Source organism: Camelus dromedarius, chromosome 3 (genome assembly GCF_036321535.1).
Source record: "Camelus dromedarius isolate mCamDro1 chromosome 3, mCamDro1.pat, whole genome shotgun sequence".
In the NCBI taxonomy this organism is placed as follows: Eukaryota; Metazoa; Chordata; class Mammalia; order Artiodactyla; family Camelidae; genus Camelus; species Camelus dromedarius.
Window position 1 is genome coordinate 45328173 of NC_087438.1, and position 17482 is coordinate 45345654.

At 42.3% G+C, this 17482-nt stretch overlaps 1 long non-coding RNA gene across 1 annotated transcript in view; it reads left to right on the forward strand.

Annotated features, from left to right (window-relative positions):
- LOC116150886 (uncharacterized) overlaps window positions 1–8110 on the forward strand; it is a 65700-nt gene extending 57590 nt beyond the window's left edge. Inside the window, exons 3-4 of the long non-coding RNA XR_010380470.1 lie at window positions 7127–7201; window positions 7835–8110. This is a non-coding gene — a long non-coding RNA (uncharacterized LOC116150886). The remainder of the gene's footprint in view (window positions 1–7126; window positions 7202–7834) is intronic.
- Window positions 8111–17482: the final 9372 nt, after the last annotated feature.

Below are 17482 nucleotides of genomic sequence, written 5' to 3' on the forward strand. Positions count from 1 at the left end.
GGGGTTCATGAAGTTAGATGTATATATAAGTAGTAGGTTTTAATATATGGCAAGGCCAGTGCCCCAGAGGAGTTTATTGCCCGTGTATATCTTCCACTAGAATCAGTGTTCTAGAGATGTCCCCTCTGTGTCAAGGTGGCCATGTTCTCACATGTGAATTTAAGCAGAGGATGTTGTTCTTTTGCTTTATCCCTGTAAGAGGGCAATGTGAGTATCGAAACACAGTAATTTAGGAGGCCGTCTGGCACAGTAGTAAAACGCACGGGCTTTCTGCAGTCAGATTGCTCGGTTTGCATCCCAGCACCAGCACTTACTAGCTCTGCACCTTACACCAGTCACTACGCTTGTCCAGGCTCAGTTTCCCTCCTACAGAAAGACGGAGCCTTGTAGTACTTACTTCCTGGGCTTGTGTTTAAGAGTAGACGAGTTAGTACATGTGAAAGGACTCAGCGTAATACTTGGCAAATCATCAGTGTTCCATCAGTGTTGACTCTGCTTACTGATTTTTCTGCCATTCACCGTGCCAGGCCCAGGGGTCCAGCAGTGACAGGCCAGGCTACCATTCTCATGGTTTTTCTGTGAAACAAGGAAACAGTAAGGATGTAGACTGTAGAAAGTGATACAGAGGGCAATATACAGGAGACTGGCTGAGAAGATGCCTCTCTGAGGAGGTGACAGTTAAGCTGAGGCTTGAGGCCTGAGTGATGAGCTGGGGGACACAGGACTCAAGAGAAGTAAGTGCCAAGTCCTTAAAGCCAAAGGAACTCACCACATCGAAGAAACAAAAACAAAGCTGTAGTGGTCAGAGAACAGTAACAGGGCCTTGGCAAGGCTGGAGCTAGGGCTCTCCCAGTTCTGGTGAGTGGAGGAAGGCAACGTTCCACCTCCCTCAATTCTGTTTTCATCCACTGATTGACACTGGGCCTGAGGAGCATCCCGGAACTGAAGTCTGTCCACCTACTGGGAATCAGTCACCACGTGTGTCAGCTAGATTGTGGTGACCCCAGCAAGGGAAGGCAATCTTTAAAAAGTGAACCGAAACCAGAAGCAAACTTGAGCATTGTAGGAGAGTGAATGTTCCAGGTTAAATATGAAGAAAAAAGACACCATAAGTCATCTTGATCTGGGAACCCTAGTATTTGCTCACTTGGAAGAAAGGTGTGTGTGTCCAGTGAAAGAAATGCAGCATTAAATAGAACTGTGGCTACTGGGACTCAAGTATCCTTACTGAGGACCCATGCCCAGCACAAAGCTAAGTTTAAAACTGAAGTGTCCCCTTGTAAGTTTGTAAGAGCAGCGGCAAGATCTCCATCCCCAGGAGTTTCATCACCATCCAGTTTCTCCACCACAGGCATCGTGAATGGAAACCATGGATTTACAGCTCTGTGAAAGTGGCTGTACAATACGAACACAGTTTTAAAAATGAGTTTTAACTTCAAAGACTCCAAAGCTCTGGTTTGCCTGACCAATATTGGCAAGAAATGGCAAAGTCTAATGTGGGGCATGTGAGTCTCCCCTTGGGTTCCTGGAAATATTCAGAGAGGGGTCTGTAGGACTGGTCTTCTCACAGTTAAGCAGGTGGGAGTTTAGAACCACCACACACATTTGTATACTAACGTTAAAGAGTGGTCACATTTTACATCTGTATTTTCATACTGGAAGTGAGAATCATTAGAACAAAACGATCAGGCCATGTCATTTCCCTTTGAAAACACGCAATTTTTTAATCTCACCTTCAATTTGTTTCCTTATTGGACTTCCTAGAAAGTGAAAATGAGGAAAGAAAGGCTGATATTTAGAAAATAGACCAGAAGCCTGGGAGCCAAGGTCTCAGTCTCTCATCTGAGTTGGTATAAGGGACATGGCCAGCATGGGCACTGCTTTGCCTCTAATAGAAGCCATCCCAACCCTCCACTTAGCTCCTACACTTGGTTTGCGGCAGCACATTTAAGATGAGTTTAAAACACCTGACATGACATGAAAACATGTTGTATTGCCCTTTCTTCAAAAATTGCTTCTCTGGCATCGTTTATCAGTTACCCCTGGTCCCCCAGACCTCAGTGGGTGTGCTCTCCCCTATAAACAAGCACATGATTGGATGATTATTAGGTTATTTGATTTTTGAGAGCTGAAGACTGCTTAATTCATCTTGATCAAGTCATCTTTGCTGACTGAATGGATTCATTTCACACTTTGCATTGTTTTTACAAATCCCTTTCATTTCTCTTTTGACCTTCTGGAATGGCAGATGAGAAGGCAAGGCAAACATGTATTATCCTTATTTAATAAATGAGCAAAATCCACTTTCAAAAGGCTGAGGGATGTGCTCAAAATCTTGCTACTAGAAAATGGCAGAACCAGAATTTGAATCTACAGTTTCCTGCTGGGAATTTGTCTGTTTATTTCCGTAGAGTTCAGACACTTGTCACCTACTGATGAAAACACCCACTATAGCCCACCTAGGAACTGTCTGAGCGTCTCATGGCAAGAGCCCTTTCAAAGATATTTACATTTTATTCTCAACCTCTCGTCTTCCTGCTCCTTTCCAAAATAGAATACCACGCTGACCACTAGACGTGACATAACACTAGAAATAAGGAGATTCAGGCTGTTCTACAGGGCCCTCACTGACACCAAAAATAAAGTACAGGAAGGGTTGTTTCTCCTAGAAGGACTTATAATCTCATCTTCTTATTGTTTGGGGGCCTAATGAAGCAACTCCCTCTCCAGTTGTCTGAAACACTGGCCAGTGACTGGCTCCACAGAGATAAATGGCAGGCCAAGGGAGCCACACCACTCTCAGAGTATGTTTTCTCATCTGTGGACTCATCAGAACCTAAATTGAACCGAATCAATGAGTTTACAATCATTTCTCTATATCACTGTTCCCCTTCTGCCCCTGGTTTGGTCTTTGTCCCAGTCTGTAGTCCCTTCCTGGCTCCAGACAGACAACTCCAGGACCTCCCCTCCCCTACCCCCATCAGGGTCCTGTCCTGACCCTACAGATTTCAACCCTGAAGCAAAGTAGGAAAAGCCCTTGAAACTTAATATTAAATGCGGTACTGCCACCTGAGGCCTTTTCTTTTTTTAAATTTTCTACAGGGTTTGAATGTACAGTACTGCGAGCTTAATTGGACAAGACCTTTCTCTCTCTGTAGGATCCTGCCTGTGCTTTGAGCAACAAGAAGATAGGTCATTGCCAAGTTTGTGTGGTGTTTTTGGGGGCCACTGGGAGAAAGGGAAGAAAGGCCGAGTCTCAGAAGGTGTGATTGAATTTTAAAAATGCTTATGCTGCTTTTTCAAAGACTGTCCATGTAACTGGATTTCTTGCTGACAAAAGAGGCACTTGCTGTATATAAAATAAATGATTAAAACTCCTCTGATCCTGTCAAGGTGAAGGATGGAGACCCCAGGAACAGCACACATTTGGGTTCCTCATGTACACAAATGATTTTTTATGGGACGTCAGGTGCCAAGACCCACAGAAAGCTCTTGTACTGCCCTGTAAAAGTAGACAGAATGGAAAGCTTTTCCTGAAGCAGAAAAAGTTTATTTTATTTCTTATTCTTTTTCCCAGTGGTAGCTATTACTTTGTGATTTTCTTGGCATTTTGTTGGTAGCCAAAAATGACAGAAATAATATCCCTTGCTTACAGAGTTTGTTCCCATCCATTTTATTTCGCTCACGTTGCCGCATACGATAAAGGCAGCAGCTGCTAGACCTGATGCTGAGGTCTCAGCTACAGCAAGTTCCCTTGAGCAAGTCCCTGATCAGAAAGGCAGAGCCATTTCAAACCCTTTCCTCTCCTTTATCCTGGCAGGGTTTTTAGAATGCAATAAATAGTGAGAAATGAATGCAGCTTTAGTAGTTATCACTGAAGTCTGTTCTCTTCAGTGTCTAACTGAGTAAACAACCTTTTTCCAGCCAGTCAAGTACCATTTCGTATAATTGTATCTGTGTGATTATATCTAGACAGCGGGCCATCATGAGTCACAGGTACAGGTCAAGGTACAGGGCCTGAGATAACCAAGTGCCTGAGAATGGATACAGTCTCTCGGATCTGGGACATGTGTAAGGAGTCTCCAGGAGCCAGGGACCATTAAGCGGATGGCTTAATTGAAACATGGAGCCATAAATCCAGGCTGGCATACAGAGATGTGGGCATGCGCAGATGCCAGTCATCAAGAGAAGTGGTGGGCTTGAAACCCCGAAGCACAAATGCCAACAGATAAGATTGCTCAATGTCTGAGTCCTGGACCCATGGTAGCCAATACATAGAGGATGAGAAATGCAGTGTGAGAGGGGCTTGGCTTCTAAACAGAAGCCACCTCTCTGCAGGCAGAGGACTCTGATGTGCTGCTTCTGTTAAATAAAAAAGCAACAGCCTTGTGCTGCTTGCCTAGAGCCTTCAGATGCAAACAAGCAAATTGGATCACTGATGTGGGACATCGCATTGGGTGGAGAAATACCTTCCCGAAAATGTAAAGCGCTGATTCGTGCTGTCTTTATTTTAAGAACTTAGTGAGTAGCTAAATTGTGGGGAAGTCTAAACACTAAAATATTGTGGCTTGCATTGAATGTGGCCTTTTTTTTCAGGTGAGAAAGCTGAGACCCAGATAAATGCACTGACTGACCCAGGGAGGTAGAGTCAGGAACAGAACATACGCCTTGAAATCCACTGATTACTCCTTTATCTGGCATTACTTAAGACGAGACAGCTAGGTCAATTCTGTTAACCCAGAATCCTTTAGGATCTGTGTCTAAAGAAGGATCCACCTCTGGTCGGAAATTTATCTATAAAGGGTTTATTTTTCACTTGGTGGGGAGCCAGAGTGGGAGATCCTGCTTACCAATGCCCTCATTCCTATGGATCCAGGCACCCCTTAGGGCACTCCTAGGCCCAGCAGGAAGCCTGGCCACAAAGAGCCTGAGAGTTATGCTCAGGACAGTTTGAGTTCCAGATGTCTTGGGTGCTCCAGGGTTAGAGAAAGTGGTAGAAAGTGTCCCAGATCAAGCATGTGCTATCTGGGCAACAGATGGGAATAACAGATAAAGTTTCATAGTTGGGTACAGTGATTATGATCTTTCAGGATAGGCAGTTACAACAGCTAAAGAGATCTAGAATAGTTTGTGGGTGATACTGAGTGATCAAATATTAATGGTGATGCTGATGTGATGAAGAGGAAGATTATAAGTGGTAGTTTTGATTAGAGAAAGAAACATGCAGTGTTTAATTTATATGTGATGAGTTAAAGAAGCTAAAATTTATTTTTGACATAGGAATGGATGGCTCCATGAGGGCAGGGACTAGATCTACCTTTTTCTTTCGTGCTCTGATCTTGCACTGTACCTGGCCCTGCATGGGTGTGCTATTATTAATATTATAGGATTGAGTGCAGTGATGGTCATGGCCCATGACCATGGCAGGGATGATACGCAGTGGATGTGAACTTTGTCCCACTGGGTGGCAAAGTCAGGAGCACAGACTGGAGATAAGCTCTGGTTTGGCACTCGTCCATTCCTACCTCATTTATTTTTTGAGGCAGGCAGTTTTTGCTTCATTGATTTTCACTGCTCATCAAGTTCCATTAGCCTACTCATTAGTGATGGCTTCTTTTCCTTCCCATATATTCTGTCTCCTGAATGACACTTCTTTGTGTCATTAGCACTGACCATGATTGCTGGGTATCAGCAGAACGTGGCATTACCAGCAGGGTCTGCTGGCTGCAAGTAACACCGTTCTCTGCCTCACCGCTACCCACAGGAAACAGCAATTTCAGTTACAAAGGACTAAGCATGTCGGGTTGTCATACTAGCATTGAAGTGCTTGCTAGTCTCTCTCTCATACACACACTGTTGTGGAATGGCACTTGTGCATCATGTCAGGTACTTGCAGCTCACTTGCCTAAATATGAACATGTTATCATAACCCCAGACCCATTCTTGCTTGTGAATTCATTTTCCTGCTGGTTCAAGTGGTTCACTCTTGACGCATCAACCAAACTAGAGGCACAGATTCATCTTTGACTCTTTGCTTTGCTCTTCCCCACATCTGACCCGGCACCAAGGTCTGACCACACTTCTAGAGAAGCAGCTCTGGAACCCTCCACTGCTATCCTTTGCCACGACCGTTGCTTTAGTACAGCTCTGTGTTATCTTTCACCCATACTTAACTCCAGCTGCTTTTCTAGGCTCCAAGTATTTCCATCCTCCCAACTCTGCTTCTTCAGGGGATAGTGAGGGTGCAGAGTGTCTGTGGAAAGGTTAAGGGAAGACAGACTCCTGGCATGGAAGAACGTTCACTGAGCACTTTCTATTAGCCAGGCATTGATTTATTAATATTTACATGACCTTATTGGATCCTCACAAAAAACCAAACCTAAGTACTATCATTCCCTTTGTTTTACAGGTAAAAGACCCAGAGCTTAGCAATTTTAAGTGATGTACAGATAACATAGCTGGAAAGTGGCAGAACTGGGACTAGAACCTGGGTTTGTCTGATTCTAAAGCCCATGCCACTTTCATGACCACATTCTACCTTTCTGGTTGCTCTAGACCGCAGGTTCAGAATCACCTAGAGGACTTGCTGAAGCACTGCCGGTTGCTGGGCCCCACCCCCAGAGTTTCTCAGTAGATCTAGGGTTAGGTTGAGAATTTGCATTTCTAACAAGATCCCAGGTGCTGCTGCTGCTGCTGCTGCTGATCGCTGGACCACAATGGGAGAATCATTGCTCCAGGCGGCATTTGTTTGGAGCACTTTCCCCTTAGGCACAGCGCCTGTGGTTCAAAACTCATCTTAAGATATCAGACTGGTTTCACATCCGGGAATCGTGTCTGTGTCTGAGGGCCACAGGGTTTCACCTCCCTAAGCCTCTGTCACCTCTTCTATAAAATGGGGATGTTTGAGGACTGGAAATCATGTATATAAAGCTCTGAGCTCTTCACCTGACACAGATAGAACTCCATAAATACTAGCCATCTACAAATATTTGAAAGGAGGCCTTTTTATCTATTTCTGCCTTTTTGCCGTCCCTCTCACTGTCTTAGATACTTTGCACTTGATAGTCCTTAGACCTGAAAGGTTGTTCTCCAGGTCCTTACATGGCTGCTCCTTCTCACCACTCAGGTTTCATCTGAAACGGACCATTTCAGAGGCTGGGAGCCTAAACAAGGGGGCCCCCAAGCACGTGAGCATTGTTTGGTAGGTAGAATTTTAAGTACTCATCCAATTTCTAGAATGATTATAGAACTACTCAGCCTTTCTATTTTTTTTTTACAATCAGTTTTAAGTTGTGGTTTTTAAGATAATTATCTATTTTCCCTAAGTTTTCAGATGAATTGGCGTAAATAAATTCATTGTGTGATATTAATATATTTTAATCTCCAACCCTCAGTACTGCACCCTTTTCACTTCGAATATTTTTCTCACCTTTTCTCCTTTTTGTTGATCATTCTTGCTGAGTTTTGTCTATTTAATTAGCCCTTTAGAAAACAACTTTCTGGTATTATCTTTGTTTTCCATTTATTTCTGTGGTTTGTTTTATGTCTTCCTTCTTACATTTTCTCCCCACTCCCAATTCTAAAACTGATGCTTAGATCTTTATCAGTGCTTTTCCATTTCTTCTGTGAGCATTTAAAGTTGTAAATGCCTCTTGAATTCTACATATCTCACTCTAAGGGGGCTTGGTTTCTATATGTTCTGTCAGTATTTTTTTTGAGCACCTTAGGCAATCTGTCTGAATTCAAAAGCGCTTCAATTCAGACTCAGCAGGGGGTTTCTTTGGCTGTGGCCAGGTGAAGGCACTGAGCAGCCTGTGTCAATTTCTCCATTTAGGTGTTTCCCAGATCACACAGGTGGTATCAATTTAAGCCTCAGACCTACACAAGGCAGGGCTGTGGGAGGAAGTCTCCGGAGAGGCCATTTTTTTGCTTCCTCCCGGACTGGAAACCAGGACAGTAGTTCTCTCCTCACCTCCTTCGGAAGGTAGGTGGAAAGTTTTCTGTCCCGACCTTTCACTGCGTGAGTAGTACTTGAGGGGCCTTGAGTTTGTGCGACTTCTCAATTCTCATGCTCCTGCTTGCAGAGGCTCCGCTGTCTCTGTCTCCTCTGTCTGACCCCAAAGCCGTTAAAACGCCATGTGGGTGGAGGGCCTCAGGGAGAGGCAGTGCTCAGTGTTGTTCCAAATCATTGCTTACCTTTTATACTTGGTCTCTAGGGCGTCTAGTTACCTCCTTGCTGCTTTCGTGGCTATACATTCCAAAAGAAAAAAAAATCGGTATTATTTCCGAACTGTGTATATATGTTGGGGTATTTCAAAAATGCTGTTTTCAGGCTAGTCTACCATATTACCAGAAATTGTAGTCACTCTAGTCACTCTTTAGCATATGATTGTTTTTTGTCTTCTCTATGTACTCATCAGTACCTGGAATGGATGGCTTACTTATTTTATTTATCTGTGTTTATTTTCTGTCCCCATCTCCCAGTTAAATGTGAGTAATTTGAGGACCAGGCCTCCACTGGTATATGGTCAGTAGAAACAGTTATTGGGAGTGTCAGGGTGGCCAAGTGGTCTAAGGCGCCGGACACGAGCTTTGTTTGCTTCCTTGTACAGAACAGTCACCGGCACTGAGTGAGATTCCATCAAAAGTTGTTGGTTGACTGGTTGACCTACCAATAAGTTATGTGTTAAAGAATGTATAAATATTTATAAATTAAGTATTCATATAGTGGATGGTATCCTGTGCAAACTTCTAAAAACTTGTTTATATTCAGTCATTGATCTGAAAAATATCTGAGATACTAAGACAAAAGTGATTTTAAAATAGCGTGTGTTTTATAAAATACATGTGTACTTGTAAGTGTTCATTATATGCATGTGTTTAAAACTATCTGGAAGGATACACACTAAGAGTTAACCACTTATCGCCAGTTAGTAGCATTTGCAAAGTTTTTCTTTCATCCCAATACTTGACACTGAGCACATAGTTTTACAATCAGAGGAGTGGAAAGAAACGTCTTTTAAAGTTTCTAGGGTGTTTGTTTCCTAAGTTTTGAGGTTTGTCATGCAAATATAGCTTCCGTTTGTCTTTCTCCCTAAGGACCCGGCTCTATGCTGTGTGTGTTTGTTTCTTTTCTTGAAAGCAAAACCAGGCCATTTTCAGATTCAGTATGTTTTCTTTAACAACATTAGTATCTCTTAACTTATCTCTTAACGCACACAAGGTCTGAGTAAAGATCTGCTGGGGCTCAGCTCAAGTCTGTTGTACATTTGATACTTTATCAACTTCAGTCTTGTTCTTTGTTTTGTGGGAAGAAAGGACACCAATAATATGTCCCACTCTGACCTCAGGAGAGGGAAAGGACATCATCAAGCCTTTTCCTCCTCTCCCACTACCGTTTTTGTTAGCATAAATGTTGATTCTATTATAATTTATGTTCAGTATTGCCTGTTTGTTTGAAGAATAGCCAGAAATAGTCTAATTAATCCTTCTCAACTGCCTACCATGTACATAGATGGTAAAGTTGGGAGCTGGGGCACAAGGTGAGTAAGAACCAGCTCCCGCCCATCAAGGCCACAGCCATGGTAGAAACTGGGGAAGGTATAGCTGAGAGGTAGAGAGCGCACCTAGCATGCATAAGGTCACGGGTTCAATCCCCAGTACCTAATTACCTCCCCCAAAACAAAAACAAATGAAAAAAAGGGATAATAGAATAACATGGTGTCATAAGTGTTACGTGTGAAATACTTTAAGAATTCAGAGGAAGTGCTTGTTGGATGAATGAAGATGAAGCCTGCTGTTTCTTTTTCAGCCTTATCCACTACTCTTATCACTTTTGCCCTAGCCACGTTCTATTCCTTACATTTTCCCACAATCAGGCCATGTTTTAGGTTCTTATTTATCCTTGTACTCTCTGCCAGGAATCTCCCTTTTTCCATTTTCTAAGCCATTTCCTACTTATCCTTTAAAATGTGGATCAGACATCAGCTCCTTCAGGAAACTCTTCCTAACAGCCCATCCCCAGGCAGACAGGTTCTGCACATTCACTCATTCATTTAATAAGCATTTATTGAGCAACTGCAATGCACCAGTCGCTAGGCCAGATCTAGAGAGACGACAGTGAAAAGAAGTGTTGCATCCTATGCTGGGAATTCTTACACCCTAATGAGGGAGACACACGAGGAACAAAAATAAACCAACAAATACAAGAGAGATAGTCAATGATCATTGATATGAAGAAAATAAGCCTGAGGTTCTGAGAGAACCCCTGACACTGAAGGTAGAGAAGGGCACGGTTGTGCACAGATTTGGGAAAGCATGTTCCAGGGGAGGGAACAATATGCGCAAAGCCCTCTTCTGGCTCTTGCAGGTCCAAATATTTCTCTGTAGTTTTGCCTTTGTCCATTGTATTGTAAGTATTGACTTAATAAGTCTCTCTTCTCAAACTGGACCCTGTTCCCTGTGGAAAGAGAGAACATCACTTGTCTTGGAGTCTCTACTGCTTGGGGCCTGACATCAGGTACTGTCAGTGCTTGAATGGTTAGGTGATAAAGGGATGGATGAAGGGAGAGGCAAAGAAGGAGGACATCTGAGTGGCTTTAGTGATAAAGTGATACTTAAATTGTTTCTTGAGAGAAGAAAGGAATTTTTCTTTTGGAATGGGTAGGCAAGGAAAGGCACCCCAGGCAGAGGTAAACGAATTTACAAAGATACAGAGAATTTAAATACATACTGAGTGTAGAGGACAACAAATACTTGCCCAGTGAGGAGGAAGAGGAAGTGGTAGAGGAGGGAAAGTGAAAGACAAGGAAGTTGGCCCCTTCAGGAATGACGTCTTGTCACTTCATGGAAGATAGTGCTGAAAAAAACGCACATATTACTTGGATAATCGTGTATATGGTAACTTTACCTCCTAAATCCCCAACAGCTTAGTAGCTTTAGAGAAACTGAAGTTTTTTCGCTAGCTGATAAATGCAGATATTTAGTAAATAGTTCTTTGAGGAGTGATGCAGGGACCCGTCTCCTTCTGTCTTGCAACTCCTTCAATCCACAGTTCAGAGTCCTTTGCTTCCATCCAGCCAACTGGGAAGGGGAGAAGAGGGACGAGAGGGGAGGTGTGATTGTGCCAGTCCTGAACTGAATGTGGTCTGTGTCAATTCTGTCTGCATTATGTTGGCAAGAATTCAGTCACAAGGTGACACCGAGCTTTGAGGAAGGCTGGGATATATAGTAGCGCTGTGTGCCCAGGAGAAAGTGCATGTGAGAGTGGTGAATGCTTTGTAGATTTCTGCCACATTGATCAGACAAAAAGTGTGGTTATCCTGTCGTGTAAGAGGTCAAGTGATTCTCTGGGCATGTGGGTGACTTCCTAGCAATGATTACAGGTGACTAATGCCTTGACTCTCTCCCCCTGACTACTGCCCAACGATAGTTACACCACTTTCAAAACATCAGGTCCTGTTTAACATGTATTTCCTTGAGGAGAATTCAAATGCTTAATTTGATACTATAACTCCACCACTGTGTTTTCCTTTTGTATATGACCACATGGTTCCATCAAGACCAACAAGGAGCTGAAAGTATAAACTCTGAAGTATTGGCAATCACTGTAATCCTTATTATAATAGTATATGTAATTATAGCACTGCCACTAATCCTGAAGTGTAAGGGCTTCTTTCTAACATGTTTTCCCACATAGGAAAGATAAATATATAAGTAAGTTTTCTATCAAATAATTCTGGGGGATGTATTTATTCTGGGTTATTATTTTTTAACTATTTTAAATTTAAACTATTTATATTTAGGAAGAACTGTAACTTCTGTCTGTAATCAGGGAGTCAATATAAGAGAGAACAAGTAAAAAACAGAATACCAGATGGTGGTAATATTCCTGGGACTAGTTAGAAAGCAAATTGTCGCTGCGTTATAATTTTGATCACTCGATGTTGAGGTGTATACCCATTCATGCAACAGGAGTTCATAGCAAGGTAGAGTGGATGAAGGATGTCGCCTGCCCTGTCAGCAAGCAAAGGTTGTTGCAGCCATCAAGCCAGCATAGCCATCTACAGCTGTGCACCCTGAGGGCTTTCAGGATGGAGAAGAGCAGGATACCGGCCCTAGATAGTTAAGGTGCACATCAAAGGAATGATTTCAGTGCTCAGTGATCCCAGCCTCTTGCATCTTCCCATACATAGAAAAGCACTAAATTCATTAACTTGAGATGTCTGGTTTTCTTTAATTAACAGTAATATTTTGATGTTTCTACTACCTGGTTTCTGTTGCAAAACTCCTGTATATCCTGGTTCCTCTCTTAACCTCTTCCGAGAACTCCCTTAGGGTAATGAGAGGCTGTCTTCTGGGATGAAGTCCTCAGAAAATCCACCGAATAAAACATCATTCTCAACTTTTAGGTGGTGCTTTTTTTTTCAGTCACCAGTAGAGATCATTTCCCTTGTATCATGTTCATCTAACACCTCCATACCCATACCACCTTCCACCTCTGCCATTCCTTCTGCTGTAATCTCATCTTCTAGCTTCTCCAAAAATGAAAACAATTAAATGGATGAGGGGACACAATAAATGAATTAAGAAAATCAGTTTTATTGTTAGTATATGGCTGTTGTATCTCAAGTATACCTTCAGCTCTCTTGTGAATATTCATATCTGACCGTAACCTCATCTGGGTAGAGCTTTGTTATTCTTACCAATGCTGTGGAGTTGAGTGTGGTTCTTGATTGGAACCCAGTGACCTAGGAAGGCAGAAAAGTGGTAATAAGCAGAAAAGGAAATATCAAAAGGTGACAGGTAGTGATAAGTAGTCCAGTATGCTTAAATTGCCATTGAAATCTAGACCTTGGGTGAATCTCTAAGAAAATTAACAAGTTCTAAAAGTTAGCATATTTTATCCTTGAAATTGGGACTCCTTCTCCAGCATTATATATAGTTTGGACCTACTTTCAATGAAATTATATAAATACATATTAGCTATATATAATTGTAAGTGTAGAGAAATACTTAAAATAGAAATCAAAATGTTAACAGTGGTTTCATTTGAGTGATAGATTTCAAGCTGATTTATATTCTTGTCTTCATTTTTCTATGCTTTCAAAAGAGTTGTTACAATGAATACTTATTTTTGTAATCACAATAAAAGAGTAAATGTCACTAAGGAATGAAGTAGGAAATGAGGAAAAATAAAGGAACTCTCCTTCCAGTCTGCTTCCGCTCTTTTCAGAACGTAATCCTGATTTCTTCTCTTTGTACCTGAAAGAGAAGCAGCACTAATTCAAGCCAGCCAACAGTGTGTCCCTCATGCCCATCTCTAGTCTTTCTTTGGACTGACAAACTTGGTCCTTCCTTGAAACTCTAACATATGCATGCTTTTGAAACTGGGGTGTATATTCTGGAGGATATCAGTAGAATCTAAATTACCTGGCACTTCTCAGGCACAATTGGCACATTTAATAACTGATAGCCTTTTTTGTGAGGTGTTCTAAATTCCAAAGGCCATTTCATGGAACTCTAGAAAGCTTCTCTGCACAGAGGTAGACATAACCCTGGGTCTGAAGGCAACGGGACTTGGTGAGAGTGATATATCTGGGTTGCTTCCTGAGTTATTCCCTGCATAACTGAATGGGTGATGGTGTCATTCTGGAACTCTGAAAGAAGTCTAGCTTTAATCAGGAGTGTTGGTGGTGGAGTTCATAAGACTAGGTTTATACATACTGAACTTGAAATGTCTCTAGGAATTCACAAGAGGATTTCAAGTGGGCAGGTGGATACACAAGCTGAAGTCTCCAGCCTGGAGATACAAATTTGTGCTTCGTTTGCAAATGGGTAACTGAAGTTACTAGCTTAGATGATTATCTGAGAAGCAGGAAATGTTGAAGGATAGAGGAGAGCCTAGTACCCAAACTAGAGAAATTTCAACATTTAATATCAGGTTAGTGGAGAATAAGCCTGCAAAGGAGACAGAGAAGAAATATGCCAAGAGGTAGGAGAAGAGCCATGAGAGTTTTAGGTTCCAGAAGCCCAAGTAAGAAAACGTGTAAAGGAATATGTTGTCCAAAGTTCGGAAGCTGCTGAAAGGCCAGATAAGACAAGGAGCGAAAAATATTCCTTGGCTCTGGAAATAAGAAGTTACTGGTAACCAGAGCAAAAAGATGAAAAAAAAATATATATATAGACAGAATTCATATTGGAGTGGACTGGAGAGTAAATTGAAGTTGAGAAAATGGAACTAATGAAACGGGATACCTTTTTCTAGTAGTTTGGCTGTGAAAGGGGATGAGAAAGACGGGAAGAAATGACTTAGAGAATCCAGTAAGAGAGCTTGGTTGGTTTATTTGTTAGTTATGTGGGATGCAGTATGAATTCGTTGAAGAAAGGCTGGTTGGTATGTATTTTAACTGAAAAAAAAAAAAAGAAAATATAGAGACTTTCACCCAGAAAAAAAGTAAGGGTCCTTCAGATACATTTGTGAATGGGGATCCAAACATAATAGATGAGTTAAACAGGTAGCGTCTTTGGATTTCCAAATCAATAGTTTATTTCCAGACAGAGTTCAACAGCTTCATCGGAGCATCTGGCTCATTTTGGAGCCTCACCGCTTACTAGAGGCTGCTCACCCAGCAGCAATGTAGGCTGTGCTCCACGCGGCCCAGGGACGAAGTGGCCATTATGGAAATAGAGCAGATGTGGTTAAAGGCAGCCACACACCATACCCGGAGCTCCCAAAATAAACTCGCTTACATAACGTGTAAAAACTCCCAGTCACTCCCCAGGTTCACTTGGCAGAACAAGCTGATTTCCACCAAGAGGAAATATTCCATTATTGTAGATAAGGAACTCCATTCACTAGTATTTTTGTGTCTCCTACAATTACTCTCTTTATGAACTTCCATCAGAAGGTCATCTTTGACCCCTTGCACCACACAGAAGTGGTAGTTATGGGAATTAAACTGGTCAGCAGAAACAATAGATGATGCGACAGGAACTCACCAGCTCACCTCTTTTCCCACCAAAGGCCTGCTTAACCTGTGAACAGCTCCAGGAAGTCCTTGTAACGCTGTTTGTTGGATTCAGAGTTGCCCACCTCTGGCTGTCATCTTTATACCATAAATTCATTTCCGGCAGGGATCTGACTTTTTGCAAATTTTCCCTATTGAAGTGTACTTTCAAACGGAGAGCACAGTAGTGTTTTTGGTAAGAATCACAGCAATTGATGATGAAGACAGGGAGGCATGAAAACACTTGGGGAGGGTCCCAGTGCAGCCCAGGACAGGAAGCCTGCTTGTCGTCGTGGCTGGTGACACGACACAGCTGTGCGAGCAGCACCCAATACAACAGATGGATTTTGGCTCTGCTAATGCCAGAAGACAGGCTCTTCCTGACTCTCAGTTTCTATGCATTGAAAATGACTAGTTAGCCTAGAAATGTGGTTCCAGTGTCTGACTCAGTTAAAAAAAAAAAAAAGAGTATATACTTTCCTTATTGGCTTTTCTCGTTCTCTGTGTACCATTGAGATTCCCTTACCATATTTTATCACTTGTTCTTACTACTGCAACAAACATATGAAAGTCAGACTGTTCATGTGCTGCTGTGTAGGACTATGGAGAAAACCCCTGGTGAACACATTTGCTGCAGCCAGAACCACATAGCCATCACTGGGTACCTAAGGAACAGAGAGAGGGTGGAAGATGGGGATGACTATTCCTCCCAAGGTGTGCGAAACCACAGACAGGAAATATGGAGCCCAAAAGTTCATGTTTGCTGCACAGGAAGTGGCTCAGCATGAGCCCAGCACCTTTACCAGGCAGAGCTCCAATCGCCTTCTATTCCTGAGACAGAGCAGGAGGGGCGGGGAGCACAGGGGAGGGAGAGATAAGGGTATTGCTGGGGGGCCCATTTCCACAGGTTCCAGAGCCCCCTCAGTAATGATAACAATGACCATCATTTATGAACTTTTGATGTGCACCCATCTCTGAGCTACGTGCTTTGTGTACATGATCCAATTTAATCCTTACCACGCCCCTTATGAGGTAGGTCTCATTAACTTTTTAAAAATCATTTATTGGTTTATTTTTCTCTACAAAACACATTTAGTCATTCATTTAAATATCTGACTTCACTAGAACACTTTTTCTGCCTCTGGCCATAAAAATACACTAAGAAATTTGCTTGAAAAACAAACAGCTAAGGGAGGGATAAATTAGGAGTTTGGGATTGGCAGATGTAAACTTCTCTGTATAAAATAGATAATTAACAAGGTCCTACACAGAAGCACAGGGAACTATATTCAATATCTTGTAATAAGTTTCAATGAAAAAGAATGTATAAAAATGTTTTAAAAGGAAAAAAAGCAGCCATCAACAAGTGTTGTGGTTTTCTCTCAGCTGATGTGTACCTCAGTGACAGCAGTTTGTAAATCACTAAGACAGTAGATTGAAGACTGAGGTTCACAGGATCGTCCACCTAAAACTGATCATGAGCTCTGAAACCTTTTCTGTTTCTCTCCTCTCCATAGCTTAACATATGGACAACTCTTTGCAGATTAGGAAAATTGAGTAGTGGGTCCCTCAAATCACACAGCTGAAAGTTTTTGGGGTCCAGATTCACACTCTAGGCCTGTCTGACTCTATAGCTTTACCCTTAATTATTACAGTGTTTTAACCCCACAGAAAATGATCAGTTACTTAGCATCCTCTAGGCCAGCCTTTTATTGAATGCACCAATCCCCTTGATAACACACCCAATACAGAATCATCTGTGCCTGTGACCTCCAGTAAGGGAGCAGCACTGGGTAGGCTGGCGCCTCTCAGACGGGGTACCTGCACCTCGCACACTCATTCTGAACAGTTGTTTGTACCCAGCAGACAGCCAGCCATGTCTAAACATGCCTTCACTTTTGGGTAGGTAAATATACTTAAAGGCTTGAAAGAGAAATTGTATTTTTAAAGTGAATATAGTCTGGGATTAATTGGAACATTGTCATTTTGTTTTAAAGTAAAACATGAGACCTTAAAAACTAGCACCAGAGGCTGCAAATCCCATCCTCACCCCTAACTGCCACCACCACCAGGGTTGAAATTCCCTCTTCTGCCCTTAGAAGGATTTCATAGCTAAAGTGGACTCTTCATTTTCTTTGGAACCTGAGTCCAAGGTCTATATCTCATCACTACTACTACTGTTAACAGCCTAGTCTTGGTCAATTTGCTTAACCTCTCTGAACTTCCATTTTCCTGTCTGTAAAACGGGAATGGCAATGCCAACTTCTCAGAGTTGTGAGGAGGACTAAATGCAGTGACCAGTGCAGAGTGTCCAGCACATTCTCTCCTAAGCAGTCAATACAATTTCCTTCCCACTCTTCCAGAAAACCCACCCCCTTAAGCAGAATCAACTCTCCTGGCATCCCAGAGAGGCTCCCCCTTGGCTCTGAAGCTTCTTGAACCTCTACTTCCTTCACAAGACTCAGCTGGTGAAC